Consider the following 17,853-nt stretch of genomic DNA (forward strand, 5'->3'; position numbering starts at 1 on the left):
ATCTGCAGCCAAAAGTCCTTCCTGCCTCCATCTGCCCTTGTGGTTTGTTTTTTTTTTAATTTTTGTTTAACTAGGCCATGTGGGAGAGCCAGGTCAGCCCCGGTGGGTTGATATTGCTGCCCACTGAATTAAACTGGAGAGCAATTGTGGTTTGTTTTTTTTAATTTTTGTTTAACTGGGCCATGTGGGAGAGCCAGGTCAGCCCCAGTGGGTTGATGTTGCTGCCCACTGAATTAAACTGGAGAGCAAGAAGTGTTATTCCTTCAGCACATTTCCCAAATGCACGCAAAGTGAAATTGCCTGTCTGGTAAATGAGAATTTTGTACTTTACATCAGAAGTCTCGCATACTAGAAGAAAATCTCTTTGTTCTAAAGACTGCAGCTAACTTCCTAACGGAAGGCCGGAATGAGATGATTTAAGCTAATCTCCTTTTCTTTGCACATAATCATTTCCTGCCTCACCGGATGGCAGATGGTAACATCTCAGAACAGGCAAATGCTATCCCTGTGTTCGTACCTAAGGGCTGTATGACATGACAATTAAAAAGCTAGAGCTATATGATAGTAAGGAATCAATTCAGCTCGCAGTTTAGGACACTTCATAGTATTTAAGACATTCACATGGGCCTAGAAGACAGGATGCAGGACCTTGGAAAGATCAACTCTCTCTTGGAGCCACAGCTGGGGACCAAGAAAGTTATGCAAAATGGTATTAGATCCCTATATTTAGGTAACTGAATCAAGACCTAATTGACATAACAACTAGAAGAATCTGCCAGATGAGAGAGCTAAAAAACATGTTGTCTACATGTAAATCATCAAATGAAAGCATTTAGAGTCAGCACTTCCATGGGGACATGGAAGTATAAAATAACAGAAGTATTGGGTGTTGATGGGATAAGGCCAGTAACACAAAGCCATCAGAAACACCTTGCAACCAGAGCTAATTGAAATTTAAACCAAGCAAACAAGCAAAGAGCATTGAATTCTTTCATGGGTATGAAATGTATGCTGAAGGTTTGTTTTGCAAGCAGTGGAAGGACCTAGAGCAATAAACTGATGCCAAACTCATGTGAAAAGAAAACAAAAAGTAAATTCATGCAAAATGCTCAAGACCATTTTCACGCCTTCCAAAATGCTCACCAGTCTCCATTCCTTCCAATCACCTTAGCAAGCCTTGAGGTGCCTTCCTGAAACACACACACCAGCCCAAACCACAAATTATACTTTAGCTGAACCAAGGATATTGGGTCCAGAATAGCAAATGCTCCAGAAATTTAACAGCCCATGGCATACAGTCAGATCAAACGGTCCTTTCTGACTTTAAATTCTACATTATTGGACACCAAGGGAGAGCAGTGTATTATCACCTTTCAATTATAGGAGCTCACATAAAACTCTAGGATGGCTGAGTCAAATCTGTCTCATCAGAGAGAGAATGGGCTTCATCCTCTTTAGCTGTATCTATCTAATCTCAGTGAGTTATCAAGGTATCCTGGAATCAATGGAAGAGAGTTGGTGACTCATTTCCAGCTGCAATAAGTGTAGACACCCTCTATGGTGGTGTTTTGTCTCTCCATCTCGCTTTCCATAATGGGATGTTGGGCCACCAGCTAAGATCAGACACCTTACCTTCTGGGTTGCTAAACCAGGTGTGATTATTCAATTACTGCTGATCCAAATGATTCTCAGCTGTTTCGTGTTCAGCAGCTCCAGAAACACACATGCTGTTCACTTCCTTGTCATTCTGATAACTGTTCACTTGCCAGAAACGTGTTGTCCAGAGTGTCAGCTCTTGCCGGGTTTTATGCAAAGGAACCTGCTCATTCACAGGAGGAGAGGTACATTGTCATATTATCAGTTGGAGAGGAACAGGAAAACTAACCTTTTGACATTTAAAAAAAAATAATCATAAGAAACACAAATACAACTCTCATTAAAAAAATGAAAGATTAAACAGAAAAGATACAGGAATGAAGCAGAGAAGTTCAAAGTACTTTCAAAGAAAACCAGTATTGCATTTTGTACCAAAATCCAGAGCTGAAAACAAGTGACTCCTGCAAATTTCTACCACTCTGCATAGTACTGATTTACATTCTAACCTGCATTTCTTAAACCTGCAGCTACCGTGGCTCAGTTTTGTAATAACTAATAATGATACTGAAAATGAGCAGTGATTTGTCATGAATGACAAATGGCAAACTGAAGTCTTAGAAGGTATAGTGTGAAATATTTAACAAATTCTGAAGTTTAGAGACAAAGGACACCCATACACATGTAGGCCTATTCCTATGCTGCATAAAATTCCCAAAGTTAATTAAAGCAACTTATTTCCCTTGTCTTCATCTGGTCATGCTTTTTTTTTTGGAAACAGCCACTCATAAGTATCTAGACACCTGAATATATGTAAAGTTATTGCCAAAAATATAGAAAAGACAGGCAAAAATGATCTCCGGACCTCTAAACAGCCAGAGGATTTTTGTGTTGGGTTTGCTGTCCTTGGCTGTACTTCAAAGTCAACTAGAATTGTAGAACTGGAAATGCCTTCTCTTTTCCCTCTTTTCTCTGAAACCTGAAGTGAAATAATGTCTCATCAAAGTATTCTGCAGACTTCTTTTGAGCAATTATTTCAGAAGAGAACTGAAATAGTTTAATTAAAAAATATATTACTTTAGTGCTTTATGGGAATTGGACCTTGGCTCCTTCATGCTTCCAGTCTCCTATCAGAAAAAGCAGCAGCTGGACCCAGAAAAAACTTCATTCAAAGGAAGGTGATCCTTGTGCTGTAACCAGACCTGGAGAACCAGGAAAACCGGTGAGAGTAAAGGAATCCCAGCAAAATTAGCTCACCTATATTATCACTAATAATTTAAAAATTTGAAGTTAAAAAGAACCAAAGAGATTGCTTTTGGGCTGAAGAAACCAAATCCAACTGTCCTAGTAGCTGAAGGTGACTTGTGTCTCTGGAGATCGGACTGCTGTAAGCTACAGCAGAACACACACCAGAAACTGCCTCTTCTGCTGTATTCGCCCCTTCCACCAGATTTTCACCGTCAAGTGATGCAAGAATCTTGAGACTTCTTCTCTTGTCTCACTTTAGATGTACTGCAAGATACCCCAGGTTAGAAAGCAACTGCTGTATACTTTAAAGAAAGGCCAAACCCTTATTCAAATGAGCAAACTTGTGTAAAAGACATGCTAATTCCCTTTTAATTGAAGTGTTGACATCAAATATTGTAGTTGGATTACATTAAAAAATAGCCAGATATCTGAGCAATCTAGTCCAAACTTCAGGATCTATATTAAAATTAGCATGTGTTGCTGTGTGACTCAGGAACTTACACACAACTCACGAATCTGTCTACCCGTGTCTAAATCAGCATGAAGGAATGCCAGCAGATCACTGAATCCCATGTGGGAGAACAACTACATGCAGCTCATGTAAAACTCAGTTTTCTCTAACTTCCCTTCTATGGGTAAACTCCTCCTCCCAGGAGAGTAAAAAGTAGTTGTGAAAAAGTGCAGAACCATTGGCACTTGAGAGGGATTCCTAGAGAAAAACAAACATTCAGAGAAGGAAGAAGCTCTTTTTGCTGTATCAACACCAGAGGAAAAAAGAAGCTGACAGCAGAAAGGACTCCTGTAGGCTGAGGAGAAGCCATGTAGATGATGTGTGATCTTTGAGTTCTTGAAGCACTGTGACTTGTGTTCAACAATCCTTCAGAAGAGAACTTGACCAAAAAAAATAAAAAAATAAAAAAATTATTGTTTCAGCTAAGCCAGGAATGGCTGGATTTGGAACACTTTGCAAAAAGCTCAGGAGTCTATTATTCCTATGGTCACAGACCCATGATGAACATCCAGAGTTCAAGTTCTATGAATGGGTGCTTAAGTTACAAGGGTCTCTCCAGAGTAGGGTTAGTCTTTGCAGAGTGAGGGATAGCTGGACCAGAAGATCCCACTTCACTGAAGAGGTAAGAGAAGTTACACCTGCAAGAAGATTGCGAAAGAGGTGCTGCTGAAATTCTTAAGACTTTAAAAATATGAAAGACAGGCCACAGCTGAGTGAAGGAAACTCAACAGCTATACCACAATATCAAGCTTCTTGATGAAACTTTCCCCAGTACTAATTTTACTTGTGGCTTTATTACAAAACAGACCAAAGACAAACTCAGTGACACAACAGAGCTGCCCACAAGCATGACCATGACTTTGAGAGCAGGAACTGTAATTGATTGTGCCTCTTGGATTGATTAAACTTTGAGGCACCTTAATCAGCAGTAAACCAAAAGGTTTTAAAATTTCATGTTATATACAAGAAACACCTGTTTTTTTGAGTTGTCTCCCCAGCACACCTTGAAACAGATACAACATGCTTGGGCTGTTCACCTCTACATCTGCTGCAAGAGATGTTAAAACTGTGTTTGTGGATCAGGCAGCTCAGTCAATCTGAATGATCAAGGCTGCCAAGGGAATGCCATAAATCTGTAAAATAATCCTCCTTGAGGTTGGAGTTTATCAGCTTCAGGTTTGCCTGAACTAAGCCTCACCTCTTGCATCGTCTGACAGCTCACTACAGACTATGAGCCTCAGAACACCAAGACATAAATAACTCTTTCCAAAATCAATGTTATCTACATATTTGAGCCAACCATGTACTTCTGAAGTTGGGAAGGGAAGGGATTAGCTTTTTCTTATGCCAAGAGTTTGCCTTGCATTGAGGAAGATAGCACAAGTCCAATAAATTATGTGCTTGGTGCAGAGCCAGCCATGTGGAAGTTCAGGCTCAACTCTATTGGTATTCACTCAAGGGAGTAACTCATGTCAAAGCCCAGTGACCTGCAATCCAAATAAAACAAGAAAGAAAGTTTGCCCTTCAGTTTGTGTATGCATTCATAACTCATACAGCCAGCATTCTCCTTCTTCACATTGGGAACTCATTTCTAAGCTGACACCTGCGGCAGTTTCAACTTGCAGTGATATTTCATAGCTAGGTTATTATAACCCTTGAAATGGAAATATGGATGGTCATTAACAAAACCAGCACAAGTGTAGCCATGCAAAGGAGCATTAGAAACCATGCAAAGTGGGAGAAGTACCTTGATATAAAAAGCAACTCTTTCCACAGTATTCTGAGTTCTGGGGTGGGGAGGGAATGGACTTACTCAACAGAAATCATTTCTAGTACCATCTTCAGGAGTTTGACTTTACAGTTTTGCAATGGATTCCCAAATCCTTTACTTGACATGCTTTCATGGACAGTGCCACATATTACATTTTCCATCCATAGGGATGCCATGATGTCATCAAACAATTCTGTATACCTCTGGATCCCTCATTGAAGCTTGAGTCACATAAAGTCCCATCCCTGATGACACCAGCTTTTAGCAGCTTTTACTTTGTAAATAATTGCTCTATTCACAACATATAGCTCGTAAAATTGGGGGTGGAGTTATTTTAAATACCAGCCAATATTCAGCAGTACTCTTATTATATTTGCATTAACAAGGTAATTAACCTATTTCTACTTTTAAATCACACTTTACCAGTCTTACCTATCTGATGCAGGATCTCAAGTTTGTTTGTTGTCAAAGTAAACCTCAGAAACTCAGGTAATCAAGTTCCCACAGCACTGGATATAGCTGAGGAGCACTGCTTTACAGAGACGATTTTAGGGCATCATTCTGGTCTATTATACAATGCAGACTGTCAGGACTTCAGAAATTAAATCAACAAGAGAAAACACTAAGGCTTAAGTAGATTCTTAAAGTTAATTCAATACACAAAAAGATGTCCTAGACATGAACTTTCATACACAAGTTGAATCTTTTACATTGCAGAAAGATTACAAATCTTTGAAACACATCTATCTTTAGTGGTTTATACACAGTAATAATCACAGATAAACAGCTGTAATGAATTAGTGATCCTATAACAACAACGTCCCAATGACATTGAACATTATTTATAATAGAGTGATATAACCAGATCATTTGGTTACTATCTGCAACATCATTTCTGTACTTTATACCCCTCTTGGAACACAAATAGGCTTTATGAGACTATAAGTTTGTTTGGTACATTCCAGAGCCTGATTTGCAATATGCAGAACACCCACATGCTTTACTATGGTCCAGAGGGATGCATAATTCCTTGCAAGATTCACCCTTTAGTTTCTATTTGGCAATGAAGCCATCACCTTATTAGAAGGGCAAGCAATGAAAAAAAGCATAAGAAGCCAAAAAAACCAAAGTCTCTGCCATCTTCAGTGACCCATTTCTCTAATTTATTCATTCTCTATCTTCCTAATTCTACTGCCCATAGGAAATTACAAAACCAATTTATCAGTCAATACCTCAATGACTTCTGCAGCAGCAAAGAGCCTACTGTCAGCAAAGAGCCTACTGTCAGCAGGGGCTGTACCTCTCCAGGTATAAACTGTTGTTTTCCAATGATTTCAAGGCCAGAGAGCACCTATGCTTCTGAAGACGATGTTTCTTAAACTAAGAGCTGAAGCGTTGACTCCTTACCGTCAGTCACAGTTGAGTTGTGTTTCTGAACATGGACTCCTGGTTGCTGAGTTCACTTTGCTGGTTGGTCTCACTGAACACTGCTGTTTCTCAGATTCCCTCCCACTATGGATCTGATCAACCTGCAGAGTAACATCACATCATCCCAGCTTTCTGCTTGTGAGTGAATATCTCCAGCATGCACATAAGGAGGAAGCCTTTGACCTGGGCCTCTCACAACTCTCACTTTTTTGCAGTCAGCTTTATAACAAACACTTGTGTCACCCTGGAAGAGACTCACAATCCTCTGAAAGATAAAGGAAATTACCAAATGACAAGGTTTGATTGCTACCTGATGTGCAACAGATTATTTTGACATGAGCAGTTAATCCCTCAGGCCACTTGTTACATCTCTTAAAACGTTACAGCCCCAGTTGTCCCTCAGCTAATGTCATAAAGCCATTGGTAGAAATCATAAGCTTGAGTACAGGGGTGTGGGTACAACCAGAAAGGCAGAGGAATCCAATCCAGCCTTGCATATCAGGGCTGTATTAACAAGGCTTGTTTTCAAGAGATCAAAGGACATTGATCCTTCTGACAGATCAGTCCTAGAGAGGAGGAGGAGGATGATTTTATTAAATTGGGTAAATGAGACAAAATAGACAGCAGTAGAAGTCCTGTTTGCTTTTCTCTGCCTAAATTCCTCATTGTTTTCAAGCATTTGGAGACTTACATTACAGTTCAAGGTCTCCTGTTCTCCACGTGGCTTTTCCACAGGCCATTCTTGTGCAGCCAGCTTCTTTCAATCACAGCTGAAACTGAAATGGAGCCTTTTACTAAAAGCCTGTTTCTCTGGGGATCTTTCTTGCTCAAATAGGTTTGTATCTAAGCCTCCTGTTTACCTGTGCTAATAAGAGTTCAGGTCAGAAGTGCACTGAACTTCAAAAAAATAACAAGAAATTATTCTCCTAAGGGAGTGTTTATGTGGCATTTGTAGTTTGTACTTTTACCCTTCATATTCCGCTCTTGGATTTATTAAGAAACAGTGCTCTGTTCTGAGATGTATCACTTCTGAATCATTTCAATCAACTATCATAACTGTAACATCCTTGGAGCTCACAGGCACAGTGAGGGACTCTGAAACAATTGTGACCCTTTTTTTTCCTAAATGATGGCAAATGGGTAGACCAGTTTGCCAAAGTGCACCTTGTAGGATGGAACTCCACATCCTCCAGTGGGGATGAGACTCTAAATGAATTCAGATGTGGTAGCAATATGGCTAATTTAGTAACCATAACAACCATAATCCTCACTGCAGGGCTCTGAAAAACTAATCTTCCTGCAGTTTCTCCCTAAAAACACTTTAGCTGTCAGTGTTCCTTCAACACCAGTAAAATGGAAAGACTGAAATTAAACTTATCCTAAAACTTTGCTACCCTCGGAGTTAAAATATGTAAGTTGCTTCATTATACCCTCCTTGAGTGCCTGTATAATGTCACCAAAGGAGAATTAAAATAGGTGTCTCAAAATAGACATCAGATTCTAGTTATTCAGATTATACTTGACACAATCCAGTTCTAAATCATGATGATAAGCACACTGGACTCATGTTTGAACATCTAGCTCAAAGCTGTTCTTCAGTGATCCTAATAACGAAAAAAAAAAAAAATTATTGGGACCCTGACAATGTGTTGAAGCAGTAATTTAGCTGTTTCCATTAGTTTGAAATTTATTTTCAGAATTTCATTCTGCCAGAAACTGTCCCATTTTATCAAATGCATGCAATGTGTTGAAGCAGTAATTTAGCTGTTTCCATTAGTTTGAAATTTATTTTCAGAATTTCATTCTGCCAGAAACTGTCCCATTTTATCAAATGCATGAGATACCCATTAAAGAGAAAATCCACTTTCCAGCCTGTTCCATTAAGCAACCTGATTGTGCAGAGTATATTCTTTGAGTCCATATGACTGCATGTTTCCAGTAGGTCCAAATCTGTAGGTCGCTGAGTGCTGGACATCACACCACTACTACACTCATCTCTGCTAGCTGGATCACAGTCTTCTACAGCTGCTGTTGGCAAGACCTGGAGAATCCCTTAATATTCACAAAACTCAGTTTGCACCTATTTAAAAAGAAAAGTAAAAGTCACTCTGGCACACACGTAAAGGGAGGATAAACCTTATCAGCTGTTAAATACATCACCTTCCTCACCAATTACTAGCAGCTAAGATTGCCATTTCTGCCTTCAAAGGGCAGGGATCTTTATTTGAATAAATACTAAGCAGCCAACCCGCTGCACTCCTCACTTGCTATAAGTAGTAATCTTTGTCTTTTTTTACTGCATGCAGAGAGAACTGGAGTCTTTTCAGATGCCTTCTTTTTATCAGACTGAGCAGTCTAATTGTCTTCTGGGTGCTCATGCGTACCTTATAGGTCATAGGCATAACGCACTCGCGTTGCCGTGCATCGGTGGGCCAAGAACACTCTCAAGGGAAGTAATCAACACTCAGAGAGCTTCTCAGATGATAACAGCAGAGATCAACAACTCATGCTAAGAGGCGTGAAAATCATAATAGTTTTGCAATAAATTTCTCTGTCTGCAGAAAACAAAGGACAAATAACACCTTATAATATTTTTGCTACTTTGAAAATAAGGACGTGCACGTACTGTTGATGCTGTGACGGAGACCGGTTCCTTCATGAAACCTGATGTGAAGAGGAAAGGCAATCCTCATCTCTGTAGAAAAGTTGTTTAGAGTTATTAAAATATTTAAATATTCAAAATATTAAAATTCTGCATCACTGTTTAAAAATAAATTCTGGGCTCTTCTTCACTATTGAGGGGGAAGAAGCAATGGTGCAGCACTCAGTGGGATCACTGCACTATTTTTAGCACCCTATCCCCATATAGCTTCTTGAATTTGGGTCTGACCAAGCCACAGCACACTGGTGACACCCACTCTTTACCTCCAGCCCCTAGATTCTTCTCTGTGCTCCAGCAGGTGCCCCTGAGCTGGTTATACAACCAGTCCCAGGGCCACTAAGGAGCTCAGCTGGCTTAGTGGGTCTTCTCTTCAGAGCTTGTTAGCCAACACAGAAGAGGTACTCCACCAGAGGTGATGAGGCAGCTGCCCCAGTGGGGGTGCACACTAAGCAGCTGGGGACAATATCGTCCTCAGCCATCAACACTGCACCTGGATGGGAACAGGGTTAAGCACAGCCTGGCACATCTTTGCTTGCCATCACTAGAGATCAGTGGAATTTCACACTTTCTCAAGGTCACCATGATTAAATCAGCCTGAGAGACATATGCTGAGGGTGAATCTGAAGACATGGGGTTCTCCTTAGAAATTCGGCACTTAGAATAACACAAGTGAAAAACCTGTGATTTCACTGCTCCCATAACGCTTTATTCTGACTGGTCATTGCGGGGGGAGTGGACTAAATGACATTTAAAGGTCCCTTCCAACGCAAACTATTCTACAATTCTACTTGAGGTGTCCTATAATATTGTAGCAATTTGAAAATGTGCCTAAGTCTGTCTTCTGCTCATCAGTGTGAGGTTACTGGGGGGCACATGCATGCCACAGCAGATTATATACCAGGACATGCTATTTTGAGAAGAAAAAGGGAAGCTGATGAAGACACATATTTTCCCTCGACTAGGCAATAAACCATTCTTCTATTTGCATTACATTTTGTTATGTACATTTTGTACATGAACGTCATCTGTAATTTGACTAATCTTTTGTGTTAAAACCAAAGGGAGCCACTATATTATGTTATATTACTACCATTTTCCTCACAGGAATGAATCATATTTCTTTACAGCCACCAGGACACATTTTCACCTAGGAACACACAGTAACTGCTAGTTTCTGAATGCTAAAGAGCAGAGAGCTGGCTGTGGAATTATGTGGCTACGTAACTAAATACGATGCTTTCCATTTTTCAAGGGCACTTAGAGATGTGCCTGGCACTCGCAAACCACATTTCAAGCCATGTGATAATTATCTGAGTTTTAGTTTGCTTAACCCTAGATTGTCAAAAAATCCCCTAATATCTGTAAACTCTTTAAGTGAGGCTGAAATTAACTCAAATGAGTGACCTGTTGTAATTTAGAAGTACTTGTTATTAAAAATCACTTCACTAACAACTCAAATTTAGAAGTAGGAGGGAAAAAATGAATAAATCAGAGTTTTGGTGTTTTTTTAAAATCCTGTGTCCCCAGAGAGTTTGTACCAAATGAGTTCACCAAATTTATCAAAGCCAAATAATGATACACAAATGCAGGTATCTTTCATCTAACAGCAGGTAACGTTACCTGGAGCCAAGGTAATAGTCATGGCCCAAAGACTTCAGAGAGTCGTTCAGCCTGGATGTGGACCCAACCTCTCCAGGAACCACCGGTCTCGTTGCACACAAGAGGAAGAGGGCAGAGCTGGACCTCTCCGGTTCACGTTGCAAAATGCTTCCCCATTGGGATGAGAGCCAGGGGGCAGGGTGGGGACAGAGGAACAGATGCAAACAGGTTCACTGATTCAACTGCCTTTCCCAAGAAGAAGAGTTAAAAATTAACGCAAAGGCTGTAACCAGAAAAACATCTTTCTTTAGCCTCTACAGCCTGTGGCATCTGGTGTCTAGATACAGATCTGCATTTCTCTTTCCTAGTGCAAGCTATAAGAAAAGATCCATCAGCATCATTCCCTTTTCCCTTGAGCTGTTTTCCATTAACTCTTCATAAACACTCATGCTCTTTATTAATTAATTTCCTTTGCTGTTATTTATTAAAAGTCTTCTATTCCTACACTGATTTCAGATGTTACACCACGACAAACCTCTCCCCATAAATGTCTTAGTTTCCTTGGTCTACGGTAAGACCGTTAAATAAAACATTTAAGAGAAAAAAATTCATAATAATAATGAAAAATTAATTAAGTTAGCATCAATAATCATTTACACTATGTATAGGCAATAAAGGAGCTCTGAGGAAGACCACCACCCATAGGCATGCAGCTCTCCTGCCTGCCTTTGATCAACTTCCCTGGAGGGTTTAAAGCGGATAGATCAGTTTCTGAAGCACATGGGGTTTTTTAGTAAACACTCATTTTCTTGTAATAAAAATTAAACCTAAATGAAATGCAAACCAAAGTATGCTTATGAGATTAAAGACTCATTTTACTCTTTCAACCATAACCACCACTCCATCATGATCAGAAATACAAAGGTACCTTCCTCCACTGAGCAAGCCGCAAGATGTGGCTGCCAGAGGGCTTCATGACACATTCATGAGGATGCATGATGTATATATGAGCACGCATCAGTCCTCGTGTCCAAGAGCCAAGGAAGCAATTACCCAGGCTTGTTCATAGTCAAGGAGCATACGTGTGGAAGTCACCACTAGAGTGATGTGTTTCAATCTTTACATTTTTCTTCTCACATCTTCAAGGAAGAATATGATGAGACCCATAAAGCTAACTTCTTCGTTAGGAATACACTGTTGTCCTACAGGGATTTTCCACTCTCTAAAGAATATCAACAAAATTTGACATGTGACAATGAAAAATTAGTTCACCTTCAATACCTTGAATAACAGTTTTCTCTCTATTCAGAGAAGAAAGAACAGGAGGTTGAAGTACACTTTACTTTCTGATGTTGTATCAATCTTGCTTGATCCAGAAGGGCGGATAAGGGTGGATAACAAGGAGAGGGCTGCCCTGCCCTCTGCCAGGAGGCATCAGCCAGCAGAGCTGAGCCAAGGCACAGAGAGAAGCAGTCAGACCTCAGAACAGGCCAGCATGAAGCAACTTTCTTCCTGCAGAAAAAAGGGGGGAAACAGAGAGCAAGCTGAGATTTACCTGCAGGTTCAAACATCTGCTGTGGGGGTGAGCATGGCCTTATGCCTCCTCTTAAAAATTGTTTGAATCTAGCTTCTCTCAAAGCACGGCACTGATTTAACACAGACAAAACCTGCATGGGGTTTTTCATCTGCAGCCTGTGGTCTGCTTCAGTCTCCTTGTCATCTTTGGTCCCTCCTGGATGATGTTTTCCCTTGGTCTCCACATGGGCCAAGTCAAGCAGGATTTGGAAGCACAGAGTGCTGTAGGTTTGAAGTTTCAAAAAAATGCTTTCACCATAATGGTTGGTCCCTCCAACATCCACCTTTTTTTTTTTTTTTTTTTTTTACTATCTCCATCCTCTTCTTATAGAATTTGCTAAATCACTAATGGACAGAAACATCCCTAGGACCATGCTTAGCATTACAAGCTTCTCTTTCTCCCATTAGTCAGGAGTTTCTATACTTAGGCTTTCCCCACATCCCAGGATATTTATTTTAAAATGAATCCAGCAGGTGTTGTGAAGATAATTATGAATACCATATGACTTCCTTCAACCAATTTAGCTCTTGTAACGGCCAAATGCTGATCATACCCACTCTTGGAAATGCCTCCTCCAGCACAATTACCATGAGCCACAGCAACAGAAACCAAATAAGTGATCTTGTTAAAAATGTCCTTAGTGCCCAGCAAGGCAGCATCCCTGTGTAAGACTCTGTGTCACACAGTGTTGTTCTTTCCAGACGTTCTTTTATTTATCTGCAATTAGCTTCCAATGCCAGAGTGAGGGCAGGAAAGAGTGTTTTAGGGTGCATTTGGAATAACTGATGCATTAGGGGCTAGATCTTGTAATCCCTATTTGTAATCCCCTTCAGGCTCAACACAAAGAGAAGAGCCGAGCTGAGCACTGCTGGGAGTTCTCATATTTGCAGACTCTATTATAGATTTAAAATATCAAAAGCAGAAACTGAATGGACCCTCCTCAAACTACGGGTGGACAATTAAATAATCCCAAGAAGTCTGCCAGGAAGCAGACTTGTCACATGTAGCACCCCGCTGCCTTTTTTCACTTTCATTTCAACTAAAGCTGCAGGTTCATTTAATTATCTAAGTGAATAACTTAATGATAAATTCCATTCCATCTCTGACAGCTGAGTAATTCCGGAGAATTTTAATAGGGAATAATAAACTAGACTTTTTAAAAATTCACTTTGATTCCATCTCATCTTTAATTAAGTCAGTTCTGGAAGGCTTCAAGTCATAAAAGGTCATTGAAAGATGTTGGCAAATTCATCAATTAGCATTAAAGTCTAAAAAAAATACATAGATCCAATTTCAACATAGGTATTAAGGTAACCTTAAAGAAAACTGCATATCATTATCAAAGTATCACTATATATTAATTTGAAATGTAAAAATTACCTAAGGTTAATTGTAAAATAAATGCTTCTATTTTTAAATTGCCCTTCCAATAAATTTGCTTTAGCCAAAGTAAAGTAATGTTGTTTCCAAATTAGTGACTAAAACTTGATAAATAATGAATTTTCAGGGGATTTTGATTAACTTTAGAAAATGGTTTATCCCCAAATAAATCAAACTAGAAGTTTTTCTTTTCACGTTGTCACTGAGACAAGCAAACAAGAACACTCTGCTTGGAGTCAGCCTACAAAATTGACTTGAAAGGTCATTTAAATCCATTTATTAACATTTGCTGTTGGAACAAATTTTAAATAAGGGAAGATGTTGAATAAAAAGTCAATGTTTCCCATAGAAAGAAAGTCAGTGATTCCAAATAAGAAAGTAATTGTGCTTTTTCACTCAACTGAAACAATTCACTAACCTTGGTCTAAGTTCACAGCAGACATCCATTTTCTGGGGGTCCCTCTGTTGAAAACCATTCACCCAGGTCTAGTTAAAACCACTTTCAAAGAGTTTCCTCACCAATTACCTAAAAGCATTGCTTGAATATCATCCAAATTCAATGGAACAGATGAGAGTGGTGGCTATAAACCTCTACCAAAATGCAACACTTTTCTCATTCAAAAATGGTATCCTGGGTTTGACCAAACATCTCCTGGGGCATTGCCTGCAGCAGAGGTGAGGGAACTGAAGGCAGGGAGAAGAGCCAAGAGACCCAGGGCTCTATCCTTCCCCCAGCTCTCAGTCAGAAGGGTTTTCTCCACCGGTGCTCCTCGAAGCTCAAAAGAAGCCAGTGGAGTCTCCTGCAGCCATTAATCAGACTATAAAAGCATTAGGCTGCTTACTTCTTGGTAGGGTTGCCACAGAGACATTCTAGCAGGGGTGCACTGTTGGCTGTCGCTACTTTATGTAATGACAAGTGCTCATAAAAATAAATTAATATATTTAGAATTATTTTACAAATACATATGGGAAATATGCACTGCACCTGCTCTCACGGAATGGGACTGCACTTCGCGAACATCTTCTGGAATCGTATTTTCAGCCTAAATGGATTAGTACTTAAATTTATTATCTTCTTAGTCCAGACTGGATAGAACCAGAGCTGAGGTCCCTTGAGGAAACTTGTCATCCTCAATCGTCTCATCAGCCAAGAATAAGATAGAGAGCAGATCTCAAACTAAATACAGCTGTAGAGCATCCTAAGGACCGGTTTGTGCCTGACTTCAGGCCTGACGATCAGAAACACTCTCTTCTCCTGCTTCCCGATGAAGCGAGCTTCCAGCAGCTAGGCAAGCCCTGGCGAGTCTTCTGCTGCTGTGAAAATTGACTCCATATCCACATGCCTGGTGAAAATGTGTTTTGTCCTTGTGAGAACCCAAGGTCAGAGAAGGTCATTTACAAATTGTGATGACTTAATATAAAAATTAAAGCAGAACCTTGCACTGAATTTGCGTAAGTTTGGGGCTTGGGGATTTTCAGCCTGTTCCAAGAAGCAAGATTCCTTGTAAACTCCAGTTCAGACAAGATCCCTCATCATCAGTGCCATCCAAAAGCCGTGCAGGATTAGAAGCAAAACAATATCTGGAAAGCAACATTATTCATCAGCATTCCCTGCTAACGTTCCCATGCCTGGCTATTTCCAAATCACAAACCCTATCTACCTCCCAAAAAGAAGTCTGTCACAACCAACATGCAAAATCTGTGGGTCATTTATCATCCTCATGTTATTCTTCCAGTTTCATCCTTTGAACAGATGAAGCTGGCCAACGCTAAAGCAAGGACTATGTGCACAAGATCCACCCTACGCAGGAGAAGCTGTGGTCACCACAAAGGTGTTTCTTTCCGATTCCACAAAAACCTCCCCCTCATGTGTTGTTCATCCCTTTTTTGGGAACTAACTTCAGTCTGCAGCACAGGCCACATTGGGTTTGTCCTCTGTACCCACTGCCAAGAGGAAAAGGTCTTGCACTCTTCACTGCAAAAGCCAGCCCACAGACAGGGAGCAAAAGCCCAAACCAGACCAGAAGGACATGGGCTGGTGGTGTTATAGCCAAGCCCAGCAATGCGATGCCATGCTGCCACCCACACAAGTCAAGAAGACAATGAGGTGCCTCTTTTGAACAGATAGAAAGATGCAAGAGGAAGAGGTAGCACAACTTCATTCCTTGGAGCTTCCCTCTGAGCTAGTGGGTTACTCCTCCTGCAAGAGAGGATGCTTATGGTGCAGGAATGGTTCCTCTGAGCACTCTGATAGGGAGGGATTGTGCAAGAGCCCCTGCAGGGGTGGGGAGTGCCATTCACCCACATCCCACCCACACCCCATGGCCCCAAGGAGGAACTGTTCCTCCTTGTGCTCTCCACAGTTCAGTGCCACCATCAGATTCTCCCAGTAGGGGCACAGGGACAACACCCATCAACAAGCACTGTGCTGGGGCAGAGTCAGATCATCCACCTGCACATTACAGGGAAAGTCTTGGTGATTATTTATGTACCATTGCACCACCTCATTTACATAGACTTATCATGGCTGCGGGGTCAAATCAGGGAAAACAGCTCTTTGCATACAAGATTCCCCTGATTGTGTGTGCAAACAAGAGAAGAGAGCACCCAGGGCAGCCAAGCAAATGGAACACTTCATAGAAAATGCAGAAGGAACGAGAAACTAAAATGAGATGCAAAGCAAAAGAGTAAACTTGCACAACTTCTTCTCCTTGTGGGATTTATAGAAATGCCGGGTTTGTCTTGCTTTCAGACTCTGAACTATTCCTTGCTGCCAAAGCTGTGGGTTTTTTTCGTTTGTTTGTTTTAAAATGAGGCTAGGTTTTTTTTTCAATGCCTGCATATCCCGGCATCCATTTGTGTGCAATATTTAACTTTTAAGTGAAATATTTTCCCCAGACTTTGTGAACTTGGCCCATCAGGTCAGAATAAGGGAGCAGCTCAGGATCTCATGACTCCTTGCTTGCAAATGCACTTGAAATGCATTGAAATCCACTACTTGGATTTGACACTTTGGGGGACCCTCCAATACCTCTTGCCTTGCCTTGATACTGATATTGGGCTGCTCTTTGATTTCTGAGGCGTGACATCCATTTGGCTTAAACTGATGTTTTCACGTTAAGGGCAACTGAGTAGATGAGCTTCCCAAATAAAAAGCACAAGCTCGTGAAACGTAGGGGCTAACTTGGGCCTTTGCTTAGACTTGGTTGCATTCCCAAGGCTGGCAAACAGCACACCTTGTGCGTGCTTTTTGCAGTTGCTCAAGAGCTCCCCGGAAGGGTCCGGGCGCTCTGCCAGACCTAGGTGATGGGAGGGAGAGAAACAGGCAGATGCAGAGTCATTGCCCATCTGTCTTCTCTCGCAGTTTATACTAGATGCCTTTAAAGGAACCAAAAGCTACCAACTTTGGTGTCTTTCCTTCCCCTCCTCACCCACAGTCCACCATTTCCTTTTTTGTCACCTTGAGAGTCATCCCCTCCCTTGAGGGATCCCTTCTGAAATGAGGTTGAATGAAACCACCTCTCCAAAGTCAAGGGGCGCACTGATTACAGACTCGCTGCCACCATTCGCATCCCTTGTTGAAGCCACTGAATCTGCACATCCACCCACCCTGACTTCCACCATGACCCCCAGCTGCTGAGCACCAGCAGAGCTGATGACCATCTCGTCACTGTTGCACCCAGGGAGTGGGCAGTAGCCCTGGTTCTTCTTCATCTGAGGAAAGTTGTGCAGATTTTACAGACTGTAGAGGGCTTCCTACTTAATGAAGGGAGGTCAGACATGACAACTTGTCTCCAAGTCCCATACCTTGGAGAGACTCCTCAAAGGAGGAGACAGATCCTTGCCCAGTGCACAGAACTCTTCATATCTACCTCATTTTCAGCACGGTGGCTTCTGCATCGGCTCCCATGCCCCATCACAGGGGACAAACTGACTTCATTTCTTAAGATATTTAATTTGAAGTCCGTTGTACCAGAGCGAGACTGAATCAGTGCCCCCATCCGGGTTTTGTACACATCCAAACTGGGCACTGCCAATGCAAATGCCAGTGCAACTCGTCCTCCCCCTCAGCACACGTCCACATG

General features: G+C 41.2%; 1 long non-coding RNA gene across 1 annotated transcript; it reads right to left on the reverse strand.

The window, feature by feature from the left end:
- Positions 1-8,378: 8,378 nt before the first annotated feature.
- LOC106889832 lies at positions 8,379-10,967 on the reverse strand. Its single transcript, XR_001412402.1, has 3 exons — positions 10,834-10,967; positions 9,178-9,246; positions 8,379-8,631 (listed from the first exon to the last, which is right to left on the reverse strand). It is a non-coding gene; the product is annotated as an uncharacterized LOC106889832 (long non-coding RNA).
- Positions 10,968-17,853: the final 6,886 nt, after the last annotated feature.

Source organism: Calidris pugnax, unplaced genomic scaffold (assembly GCF_001431845.1).
Source record: "Calidris pugnax isolate Ruff unplaced genomic scaffold, ASM143184v1 scaffold89, whole genome shotgun sequence".
Classification (NCBI taxonomy): Eukaryota; Metazoa; Chordata; class Aves; order Charadriiformes; family Scolopacidae; genus Calidris; species Calidris pugnax.